Below are 12,520 nucleotides of genomic sequence, written 5' to 3'. Positions count from 1 at the left end.
TTTGGTACCTGAACAGACTCCACCACTCTCCTCCTGTCACTGCAGGGTCCACCCTCTGGCCCTGTTCTCTGCCTCTCATTGGGCCCAAATTTTGTATCTGCTGTGGCTTCCTAGTAAAGTTGGATCAAATCTGACCCTGCTTTGAGCAGAAGGCTGACCCAATCATTTCCAGACATCCCCCTCACTTTCAGTCATCCTATGAATCCATGAAGATCTGGCTGCAAAACTACCCAAATCCCTGGCGAAATGGTATCCCTCCATGTTATTCACACAATGCACAACACCACCAGCACCCAACAGGAGCAGAACCATCCTGTCTGATGTGCTTGTGCTTACTGAGCCATCCTGTGTCCAGCGTCGTGGTGTCCAAAAACCAGGGTGGATCCAAGTGGGGTGTCACGACTGACCAGCAAGACACTGCCAGTCTTGCCAGGTAGGAACTAGCAGAGAGGAACTAGAGGATCATTCAGGCTCCTCCTTCCTTGGAGACCACCAGGAACAAGTTACAGGCTTTGCTTTAATGTTACAAGTTATTTTAGAAAATAAAATTAAAAACTTGAATGTGAGCTGCAGGGACAAATCGAAGCACAGAGCTTGGGAATACAGAGGGGACCTTTGTGTCATCCCCCAAGCCTTCCTGTGTGTCTAGTGAAGGAATTAGGAGCTCCACTCTGGGAGCCACTTCTGAAAAACTCGATTCTGTTGGCATGGAGAATTTTTTTCATAAAGGGCTTCTATATGCAGATGGGAAATGGAGATGGAGTGGGAAATGAGCCCAGCAAAAAAAAATCATGGAAGTTTTTGCTGCCTGCAAGTTGAATTCAATTGAAAAAGGGGGGAGGGAGAAGAAAAGAAAATGAAACAGCCTCCCCTCTGCACAGACTGCATTGCTGGAGAAGCTCTGAGTGTTGCAAGGCGTAATAGTTGTCTGCTCAGAGGTTCCTTCCCGGGGGACTTTCCCTGGGATAGCTTCATACATTTATCCCTGACTCCTGGCATCTGCATAACACACTCACAGAGAGAGTTATTAGTTTAATTTTCTTGTGAATTACAATGGAGGCAGAGAGAATTAGAAAAGACTTTTTTTTTTTTTATTATCATTACTTTTTGTTTTCCAGTTGAGAGATTGTAAATGAGGCTATTCATCCTGCTAACATCAGTAGGGACCCAAACCCAAGCCTTTCTGGGGTAATTGGTTTCTGATGAGCAATCACTTGTAAAACCAATAGCAAAGACAAGAAGTGAAATATAAATCCTCTCTTTTACATGCCGAGCTTTTCATTAGGATTGTGTGTCTGGTTTCTTTCCGGCATTCAGTGGGAAAGCAAAGAAGTGGTAAACAAGGCTGTGGGCTAAGCCTGACAAGAAGTTTGTGTTAGCAAAAAATCGGGAAAGCAGAGTTGTATGATGTTCTTTGGAACAAACAAAGCAGCTGCAGGATCCCTCAAGCTACAGGTTTCTCATGAGCCCTTTGGACAAAGACCCTGGGCAGGAACCAGGGACATGAGAGGCACATCTGAGTGTGCCTCTGCCCAAAAGAGCCCAAAATGTGGAGGAAATTAAAAAAAACCAACTAGAAACCAGGGATAGGTGTCCATGCTGCAAGACTAACCATGGTGGCTGATGGAAATTTGCAGTCCCTGGTACTCTGCAGTTTGCAAAATATAGAGGACTGTGATATCTGGATTTGTTACAAAGGCTGAGACTGTGAGTCAGGCTTCAGTTATTTTTTTTCCCCCAGTTACAAGTGAGGAGTCTGCTAATCTGCACTGGCTTTTGTTTCCCTGATGAACCTCAGGGTGCTTAAGGCTTGATTTATTTATTTATTTCGGTGGCAAATTAAGCATCAATCTGGATGCAGCTCTCAGTGCTTTCAAGGCTGGGGTTGTGGCGCTGTCATTCATTGGTTTAACTGGATTGCTTGCTGCTTTATGGGTTTTTTTTTTTCCAGTAAAATCTTTTGGCACACACACAGCTGGTTGTTGCCTTAAAGATGAGCAGAGAGCAGCAGGCTTGACAAAGGCAGGGAACATTTTTAAGCTCACATACACAGAAAGACCTCTGAAACAAGAATGATGCGGACCCATCTCCAGCAAAACAAACCAAGCAAAGCTCTTCAACTAAATCCACTTTTTTTTTTTTTTTTTTTTTTTTTTTTTCAGCTGCCAATTGCTGAAAAGCTGACCCCAGGGAAATGAAGGCGAGGAGTAAAATCACCTACTGGATTCAGTCCTGGGCAACCTGCTCTGAGCAGAGGGAGGGGACACAACATGACACACTAGCTGTTGTCCAAAAGATCTCTTCCAAACACTGTTCTGGGATTCTGTGATCACAGTTTTTTTCTTTTCCTTAACCCCAAAGGGACAGACGTGTTGCTGTGGCCACAGCGAGAGATGAGGCAATTTGGACACTTCAATATTTGCATCACATTTGCATACAGCCCAGGGCAATATCCTGCACAGCTATCAAACAAACTGGATGTGCCCTGCACCAGCCACGCCTCTTACTGGTTGCACACCAGCAAAGCTCTGCTGGCTGACCCAAATTTTCAGTCTCCCACCACAAATATTGGGCAATCTTGCAGTTTTGGCACTGCTTGAGCAGAGGACAGTGTCTCCATGACTATGTCAGGACCATTCACCTGAGCTTAAACACTGGAAATCTGGGTATTATAAGGCATAGATGAGAGGGAGAGGGAGAGGAGTTTTATCTGAGACTGTGGTGTGACCTAAGATAAGTAGAAGAGGACCAGCTGGCCCCAGCAGTTTTCCAAACTGCCCAAGCCTCTGGAATCACTTATAATTCAACCCTTTCTGTGTGGGTAGAGGTTTGTACCAGATTTGTGCCATACAGAAAATTTGTGCCAAGGGAATCTTGTGCCTTCCTGTCAAACTGTACAAGGAAAGCCCCCAGGACCTGGCCCTGCACACTCATCACTACCAGTGCCTGTTTAGAAATCCATACAGGCAGAAACAGAGTCTGCAGGTAATTAATTTTTCCTACTTGGAATAGCTACCCCATGAGCCCTGGTTCCTCACCTCTTTCTCTCTTCCCCAAACATTTCCACACACCCTTTCTCTGGAGAGAGCTGAAGTTCCCAGCTGAGTTCTCTCCTGCGTGTTTGACTGGTTGGTCTTTCAGAGGACACTTCCATTTGGTCTTCAAGGATGTGTCTGTCCTCCAAGTGATGGAACAACAGAGCTGAGCCTTTCACTCACAAGGAAAATTGTGATGTAAAAAAAAAAAAGGAGTGGGGGAATTAGGAAGTGAATGCTTCTGACTTTGTTCATTTTGTTACAAGGTTCTACTTTGCAACTTTGCTATTTTGGCTACAGTTGTATTTCCCTTTTCTCAAGTTTATTAATGAGGAAATCAGGACTGAAAATTGGCAAAACAGCATCAGATGACATAATTACAACCTTCTCCTAGAATGTGCACGAGGCTTACTCACTGTGGTGACAATTTGTCAGTGGCACAAAGTGGTGAGTGATTGAAGAACATTTATCAACAAAGAAAAGAGTTCTGTTGCTGTTGCAGGTTTTGCTCATTCTCTGCTTTATTCTGTGACCTGGCCCAGGAAACTCAAGAAGGATGTCAGTATTTTGGAGGTCTGTGAAAGAACAAAGGGGATGGCATTCAGGACCTGCACAGCTGCTGTGCAGCAACATGAAAGGAAAAGCTGTGGGCAGAGATTTGTCTAATTTAATAGAATTTAAGAATTTCTGCCATGGGACAATATTTGTTGCTGTTGTTACTCAAAGAAGGAAGAAAGATGGACAGAATACTGAGAACTGGATAAAAAAGTCATTATCTGATCAGGAAATCTGGACCAACGGGGGAATTTTCCCACATTCCCTTTCTGGTGGACATTTCAGGAAATCTGAGGTATTAGAAGAACCTCTGGACAGGAAATAAAATTGCTGTGGATGGAGGGTACGAGGTATTATATGGATTCTGCCTGAAACTGCAAAGAGCTCAGTCTCTGGTAGCCCACACCCCCCCTTCTCATCGTGTTCTCTGGCCATCCTAACACAACCTCTCCAGCTTTTACACCCTGATTCCTCTTTCCATGGCATCATTTCATGGAGCTCTTCCCTATTGCTATAGAGCAAGGAATTATTTTTCCTGCAACTGCATAATTCTCTCACTTTATTTACAGAGGCTGAAATGAAGAAAACTCCCCCCTGCACTAAATCTGTTTGGCATGGGGAGCATGATGAAGGCAAGGGAGTGGAATTATATTGCAAATGTCAGGGGCTATGAAAAATGTAACAGACTTTAATATTCTTCTGCTGTTATTGCTGAGAGTGTCTCTCACCTGCATTCACAGAAAGTGAAGTGCCTTTTACCACTGAGCAGAAATGATTGCCTATTTTTATTTTAAAGCTACACTGTGGAGTGCATCCTAATAATAAATGCACTTTCCCTCCAAACTCTCACTTTAACAATTAACCTTCAGCTTCAAGACTTAATTTAAGCCTCCAGCCCCTAGGGTTAACCCCTATATCATGCTTCACTGAACTCCAGCCCCAAATGCTCTGCTACCTTAAAAGAGATTCCTACATTCCTAATTACAAACACAGCCCCTACCTTCCGTGGTACCTGATGGTAACTGGGGCTGAGCCAGGCGCCCGGATGCTGCTTGGAAGATGTAAAACATTAACCATGCCTCTCTTCATAGCTCACTTTCCCGTGGGGTTGTGTTTCAAGGTAAGTGGTTTGCATAAGATCCCTCAGAGACCAGCATTTAGTTTATTCAGTAGGATAAACAACCTGCTGCTTTTGTGCTTCTCCCTATAGAGCAAAGAAAAGCCCATTTTATGCATTAAAATTGAACGTAGTGTTGCTGAAAGGTCGGTGATGGCTTTTTCTGGAGCTCAGAGCATTTTATCTTGTTCCGGGAGGGGGTCTCACAGGGCATAAGCATTTTCTCCTCATACATCCCCCTCCTTAAAACACAGATAATCCTTTCTTAAGAACCTGTGTTTATAAGGGAGAAGAAGTTACTGGCCCTCAGTCTCACTGGCCGTACTGCCCAAGGCTGGGGGAGTTCATGTCGAGGGCTTTTTTTCATGGCATAGTTTTAATTTCACCCGGATACAGCAATGCCTACAGTTTGGAAAGCAGCTCCGGGAGGGGAAGTAAAGGGCATAAGTCCTTGATGTTTTGCTGGGAATCACGACACATCGCCTCCTGCCAGACCCTGGCGAGCCGGGCTGCTGACGGGAACTAACGGGAGCCTCGGCAGCGGTGCCGGAGTGCCCCGACGGCTCCTTCGTGCTGTGCCCGCGGAAAATGGGGCGGCCCCGGCACCACGTAGAGTCGGTTCTCCCCAGGACACGGGGCTGGGAGGGCCGAACCAAGGCTGACATCAGACCACGTTCAGTTCCCGGACGTTTGTACGCTGAATTGGGGCGGGGAACACACACACGAATTTCATCCTTTCCCCCCCGGTGCTGGTAAGGCATAAAGAGGAACGGTGGAAGATAAATGAGCAGCTCCCCCACGCCGGGATTTCAGCAATCAGGAAATATAATCTGAGCTGGAAAGTGCCCGAGCATCTGCTGGGTTATTAATAAATTGTATGCAATCTGTCCGGGATGAAGCTCGGGACGGAGGGGAACCATCTGCTCCCGAGCGGCAGCTCTAATGGTGTCTGGGGAATGAACTTAGCAAATGAAAGGCGATGGGATCGCTCAGCCGGGCTCCCAGAGCGCTTGATTCTCCGCACGGCATTTCCAGAGTGGGACAACACGGGGGTTCTCCCACCCCCGGGACAGGATCCTGCAGGGATCCCCAGAGAACTGGAATTCAGGCCCAGCATCATCTCTCCAGCCCTGCAGGCTCGCCCAGCTCCCTGGGAACTCATGCTCTCTTTCGAGATCCTTTAAAAGCGTCCTGGTCCAGGGAGACCACCGGTCCCAGGAGTGTCCCTGTGTCCCCACCCCAGGGCGGGGAAGCCGACCTGGCCCGCCTTTCCTCTGGGTCAGTGCTAATTGCCGCCCATGAACATTATTCTCCACGTTTTATCCTCCACCTCTAATGGTGACTGATGTGTTTTCTCGGAGGATTTTCAGCTCAGCTCCTCCCAGCGTTGAGCAGCGAAGGGGCGGGCAGGGCAGCTCAACATCTTTATCAATGATTTGGACGCAGGATTCGAAGGGATACCGAGCAAGTCTGCAGACGGCATAAAACTGGGAGGAGCTGTTGACGCTCTCGAAGGCAGGGAGGCCCTGCAGAGAGACCTCAACAAATTAGGGGGCTGAACAAACACCAGCCATGTGAAGTTCAAAAAGGGCAAGTGCTGGATTCTGTCACTTGGGATGGGTCAACCCCGGACATACGGACAGACCGGGAATGACAGGCTGGAAAGCAGTGCCGGGAAAGGGAGCTGGAGGTCCTGGTCAACATGAGTCATCAGTGCCCTGGCACCCAGGAGGCACAACCCTGTTCTGGGGGCATCAGGGAGGGGATTGTTCCACTCTGCTCTGATCTGGGGCGGCCTCACCTGCAATATTGGGGCAGTGTAGGGCACCACAATATCAGAAGGATATTCAGGCATTAGAGAGTGTCCAAAGGAGGGCAACGAGGATGGGGAAGGGCCTTGATTTGAAGCCGTGTGAGGACACTGAGGGCACTTGGTGTGTTCAGCTGGAGGAGACCGAGGGGAGACCTCATTGCAGTTCCAGCTTCCTCGGGAGGGGAAGAGGAGGGGCAGACCTTGAGTTCTGCTCCGTGGGGACCAGGGACAGGACACGAGGGAATGGCCTGAATGTCAGGAGAGGTTTAGATTGGATCCCAGGAAAAGGTTTTTTCCTCAGAGGGTAGTTGGGCACTGGACAGGCTCCCCAGGGCAGTGGGCACAGCAGCAAGGCTGACAAAGCTCAGGAAGTGTTCGGATGATCCTCTCAGGCACAGGGTGTGACTCTTGGGGATGGAATCATGCAGGGCCATGGGTCGGACTCGATGATCCTTGTGGGTCCCTTCCAACACAGCATATTCTGTGGTTCAGCCCCCTGCCGGGGTTCGGGGCCGGCTGTCCCCGGGAAAACGGGGACCCCTGGGGCGCTGCGAATGCTTGGATGCCACTTATGTTAAATGAGCAAGGCTGGGGGCGCGGAGGGGTTATCGCATGAGCTCTCATCGTGGGCTGAGCAGCCAAAATGTTTATGCTGGAGAACATCCTCCTTCTGTCTTTATATCCTTATCTGTATCCTTAATACATATATATGTACAAGGAGATATATATCCTTAGAGGGAGAACCCAGGACCGGGCGGGCACCGTGCCCCTAAAACCCTTAACACGTGAGAAAATCCCGGCTCCTGTAAACGCCACTCGGAGGAATTCCAGCAGAAATACAGGGCACTTGAGGATGAAACCTCGAGCGACGGAAGGGAGAGACAGCGAGGGAAGAGCCGCCGCCCAGCAGTGTCCGGACAGCCCGCGGGGGATGCGTGAGAGCCCGGACCCGCTCGGGGCGACGGCAGCGGCTCCCACCAGTGATCCCGGTCCCGGAGCTACTGCGGCGGCGGCGGGAGCGGGAGCAGAGGCTGTCGGGAGCTTCCGGGAAGCTGCCGGGAAGGCAGAGGAGGGAGGCGGAGGGATGCGGGATGCGCCGGCTGCTCCAAGCGCCCCGGTACCGGGAGGGTCCGTGCGAGCCCGGGGCGGACGCACTGCCCTGGGGAGCGCCTTGGAAGTGGCTGATATTGTTTTATCATTAATATTTATTTGTTTATTTAATATATTTTATTAATGCGCTTTTCCGAGCGGTGCCGCTCTTCCCTTCCCGCAGATGGCGGCATGGAAGCCGGGCTGCTCCCCGGGATGAAGGAGAGGCCAAGGCGCTGGGTTTCCCGAGGAGAGCGGGACCGCTCGGGGCGGGCAGCAGGACTCTTGTGCGGGTCCTGCGGCGGGGCCGGTCACCGCCCGAGCGGCCGCAGCGTCTGGGGGAGCGGCGACGAGCATCGCCGGCAGCTTCCCGAGAAGGGCCGGGGCTCCAGCTCTACCAGCATCCAGGAGACAGAAGTGGAAGTGGACTTGAATGTTGTCCGTTCCATGCTCTCCGAGCCTCCCCCCGTTATGTTCGGTCGTTGCTGGGGGTGATGTGCAGAAGGGAAGACTAAACCCTGTGGCGGTGGGTGTCATCCCCTTCCTCGGCCCCCACCGGCATTGCCGAGGGCGGAACGCCACGCTGAAGGAGCGGGGGAACCCCTGTGAGCAGTTCCTCTCTTAGTGATTAGAGCACTCTTTAATGAGGTGCTGTTTTCAAAGCTTTCGATCTCAGGAGGCTTTGAAACCTGGCCCCGGCTTTTTTGTGCCGTGCTCTAATCGCCAACTGCGTCAAAGAGGCGAGAAGGACCCGAAGATAAATCCGACGCGGTGATTTCGGAGCTCGCTTGCCCTTCAGGAGGGGACGGGCTTTTCTTTCTGGATCCCGGTAGACGGAGACAGTCGCCCTGAGCCGACTGAGGTGGAGCTGCTGTGCGGCACTTTCCTACTCGGGATGGTAGAGCTGGAAGTGTCCTGTGTCACGGGAGCGATTTTCCCCCAGCTGCTGCTTTTCCGTCTCTTGCCGCTTCTCCATTTCTTGTCTCAAAGTGTTAACTGAAGTTATGCTCTCATTTCAGTGGGGGTCGAAATAGAACGTTCCAAACATCCCTCGAAAAGTCTGTGTGCCTCTCCACTGTCTAAAGAACGACAGGAGGACAAACCTTCTGATTTGTGTTTGCCATTGGGCTGTACCTGCTTTTCCAAGGGTCCAGCGGTCACTCCGAGAGTTCTGGTGAATGAACTTCCCTTTGGATGTCGAAACACGCGGTTACTATTTTGCAGGTCTTCAAGTAGGCTTTCATCCCTTCCTGTCCAGTGAAGGAGGCTCAGAGTAATGCCCAGGCTTTCAGGGTGTAAAGGTGAGTACTTTCTATTGATTTTTCTTTACAGATTCTCGATATGGATCACCACTCCTCACATCTTGCTGCTTAGTCAGAGGCACTGGGCATGTTCTGAGGCAGACCAAAGTTGAAGTAGGTAAACTAAGCCTTCCAGCATCTCGGATGCTTTTCACAGGATGATCTCAGCTTTTTCTTACGACATTTGGGACTTCTCATCATGTAGATGCAGGTGGTATAAAAAGCAGCTTAGCTGTACATCTGTGGCAGTAGTGCAACACTGCAACGTGTAAGGATTTGCCAATGTCATCCACTACTACACTGCTACTCAGGTAGTAGCTGGATTTCATGAGAATACGAGAATCTCTGGTGATCTGGATTTGAGGAAGCAAGAAACAACTCTTCCTGTAGTTGATCTGTTTCACTGCACATTTTTCACTAGCTAAGCTCAGATCTCCGTCATTGTGGGACCATTAGAGAAGCTGCTGCTTGGTGGATATGAAAACGATACAGACAAGTGTTCAGATCGCAGGAAAAAGGCACGGAGTCCTGTATCCTTGACGTCAGTGTTGGTCATCTCAGTAACAGCCGTTTTACTGATTTAAAACATCCTACTACATTTTACATACAGCAAGCTTAACCTAGACCCTAGCACAGCTCTTAAGATACTTCTCAGTCAAATTTGCTGACCTTGGCATTACGTTTTCCTCCCCATGAATATGGCATGAAATGTTCCTCCAGAGAAGACCTACTTATTCAAGGTAAGTGAAACAATTTAGCAAGAAGATAAGCATGGGAGGAAAAAACCACAACCAAATAAAACAAACCCACAACAAAAATAAAAAACAAAGCAACCAATCAAACAACAAAACCCAAACCCAACCAAAACATAATGAAATAAAAAAAAAAAAAAACCACAAAAACCCACCTAAGCCAAAACCCGAAATCTGTCCTGCTTAATGCCTTTCACCTGGGACTCACATGGAGCAAGTGTGATTAATTTGTTGATAGAAGATCTGCCCCAGCATTACTACTTTTCCATGAGTCAAGACAGTGATCTCTGTCCAAATCTTTATTTCTTTTGCTACAGAAAACAAACAAACAAACAAAAAGATGGAAAACTGTAGGAAATTCAAGAGGTCGGGAACATGTCTCCAGATCAACTTGGCAAAACTCGTGCTGTGCAGGGTCTTTCTCACAGGTTTTCTGTTATCAAAAAGATCAATTCAACTGCCTGCAGAAGTTAACAAATGCTGTTCTACTTGCTAGGATGGATTTGTTCGTGTCTGTTTACCTGTGGTCTATGGTAATGAGAGTGTGAGTCTGCAGACCTAAACCATGGAAGAGAAGAACAAAACCCGTGTGGGCGTTAGGAATGACATAGTGACGTGCTAATGGGTTTAATAAATCTGAGTCCTCGGCCGCAGCAGTGTCTGCCAGAGGCTCCTTTTACTGTTTACTGTGGGCTGCGCTCCTCGAGAGAAGTGCTGGAGGGAAACTCTTTATCTTCAAAGCCTAATTCCACCAGGATTTTGGATACGAAACATTATCTGTCTGAATGTCTTCCTCGGGGAGAAAACCCTGTCACTTGTCGGGATAAGGAAATGCAGGTAAGTTACAAAGATGCAGTAGGAAGAGTTCATCTTTGCTTTGATGGCATAAACCAGACAAAAAATGACATCAGGGATGGATCTGGATCAAAGCATCATTAATGTCCACGGAAAGCCTGACAACCTTCAGAGACAGGTTTCCTTTTTTACCGGTGACACCACAGAGATCAGTCCATCAGCAACGCAAAAAGGTCGGTATCACAATCGTATGAAATAATATTTTGAACTGTGGTTTGTGTACAGGAGCTGCAGAGGTAACGGCAGAGATTGCTCTTATCCTTAGCCCACCTGAGGGATGTGCTGTGGCCGTGGGGGCGGTGTGAATGAGAACAGACGAGAGCTGTGTTAGCAGGTGGAGGATTCTGCCCTGAACCTTGGTGTAGTGGCAAAAAATCCTCCAGCAAACGGTTTTGCCGGGGTGGGAAAGGGGAGGCAGTATCTTTTAATTTCTGGGCCATTTTGTTGTGATGGGACATTGTCTGTGTGCTGTGGGGCAGTGATCCTCCCCTCCGAGTGGCACAGAGTAGGGCTTGGGGGATTTGTCACAGGGAGGCTGAATTTGAGTGGAGAAGTCCTTCCCTCCTGAGGAAAGGAGATGCTGTGTAGAACATGGATTTTGTCATGGGTGAAGAACTGGAGAATGCCTGCCTAGCTGGAGGTCTCTGACCCTGGGTACAGAGGTTCTTGCTGTGTTCTGGCAGAGCTTGTCAGTCTGAAAGGAAAAGTAAGAGCTTGATATTCATCATGCAGGTGGAGAATAGCTCTTCATCGAGTTAAATGAAGAGCTCTCAGCAGCTATGGTAGCTCTGTGCTTTTTTTCAGCCTTCTTGGAGGATTGGAGTGCTGGGCTGGGATGAGTTTGAGTCCCCGAAGGAAAGACTTCCCTGATTGTTTGGTGTAATCAAAGCTTTTTTGTTGCACAAATGTCAAAGTATCCGGGGCTTGGGCTTGATTATCAGAGGGTGATGGATTCTCTTTATTGAGATAACAGGGGCTGAAGAGAGTGTCCTTATTCCAAAAGGGGAGGGAAGGAGAAGGGAGAGTCTTTCTGTCTTGCATAAACCGCAGAAAAGCAGGAAGTTTGTTCCTCATCTGGAGAGATGGAAGTCAGCAGGGAAGAGAAGGGAGAGCTCCTGTCAAAAGGCAGGTCCGTGCTCGTATCGAGAGTGATGTAGTCATATGACAAACTAGTTGGTTACAGAGACAAATAAGATGCAAAAAGAGAAGCAAAAGATAAGGAAATGGGGGCAGGACAGGAAAGAGAAGATTATGAAAAAGAAGAGAAGGAAGAAAAAACAATGCAGAGAAAGAGAAGCAAAGAAGAATGAAGTAATAAACGGAAAGAGAGAGAGAAAGGAAGAAACCATAAACTGATTTAGTGACATGGCACTGATGGTATCACTGTACACAAGAAGAAAGGAAGGTGAGAAAAGAAGAAAGGAAGGAGGTAAAGCAGAAGACAAAGAAGAGAAAATAGGAGAAAGGCAGGGATAAAATTAGGGTAAACAAAGAAGGAAGAATGGAGAGAGACAGACGAGACAGTCGAGATGATCAGTACGCACCGACCTTATCTCTAAACCTTGAGAGGATTGGTCCCAAACAATCCCGCCTTGATTAGAGCACCACGCTCCGGCCTGATGTCCCGTAATTAGTGCTAATTGCTCCGACTTTGATGATCTCCTCCGCAGGGCCCGAGGAGACTGACGAGCTGCCAGAAGGGGTGAAGAAGAGAGGAGGATCAAAAGAGAAAAAGGAAGGGGAGTAAGGAACAGGGCATGGCACCGCAAGGATGAAAATGAAGAATGAAGAGAACTGAGAAGAAAGGGAAGCAAAATAGAAATAAACTAGAAAAGAGATAACTGATGAAGGAAAGAAGGATAAAAGAGGGAACAAAAAGGACAAAAGAAAGAGGAGGAAGGAAAGACAAAAGAGGCAAAGAAAAAGAGAAAGGAAGAGGAGCACGGTAAGAAGAGCCGGCAGAGGAGATGCGTCTGGCTGGGCGGAGGCGCGGGCGCTGTTGA

The sequence above is a fragment of the Myiozetetes cayanensis genome, unplaced genomic scaffold (genome assembly GCF_022539395.1).
Source record: "Myiozetetes cayanensis isolate MyiCay16 unplaced genomic scaffold, myiCay2020 scf17, whole genome shotgun sequence".
Taxonomy (NCBI): domain Eukaryota; kingdom Metazoa; phylum Chordata; class Aves; order Passeriformes; family Tyrannidae; genus Myiozetetes; species Myiozetetes cayanensis.
The sequence above is the reverse complement of the archived record's forward strand: the minus strand, read 5'-3'. Positions refer to the sequence as shown.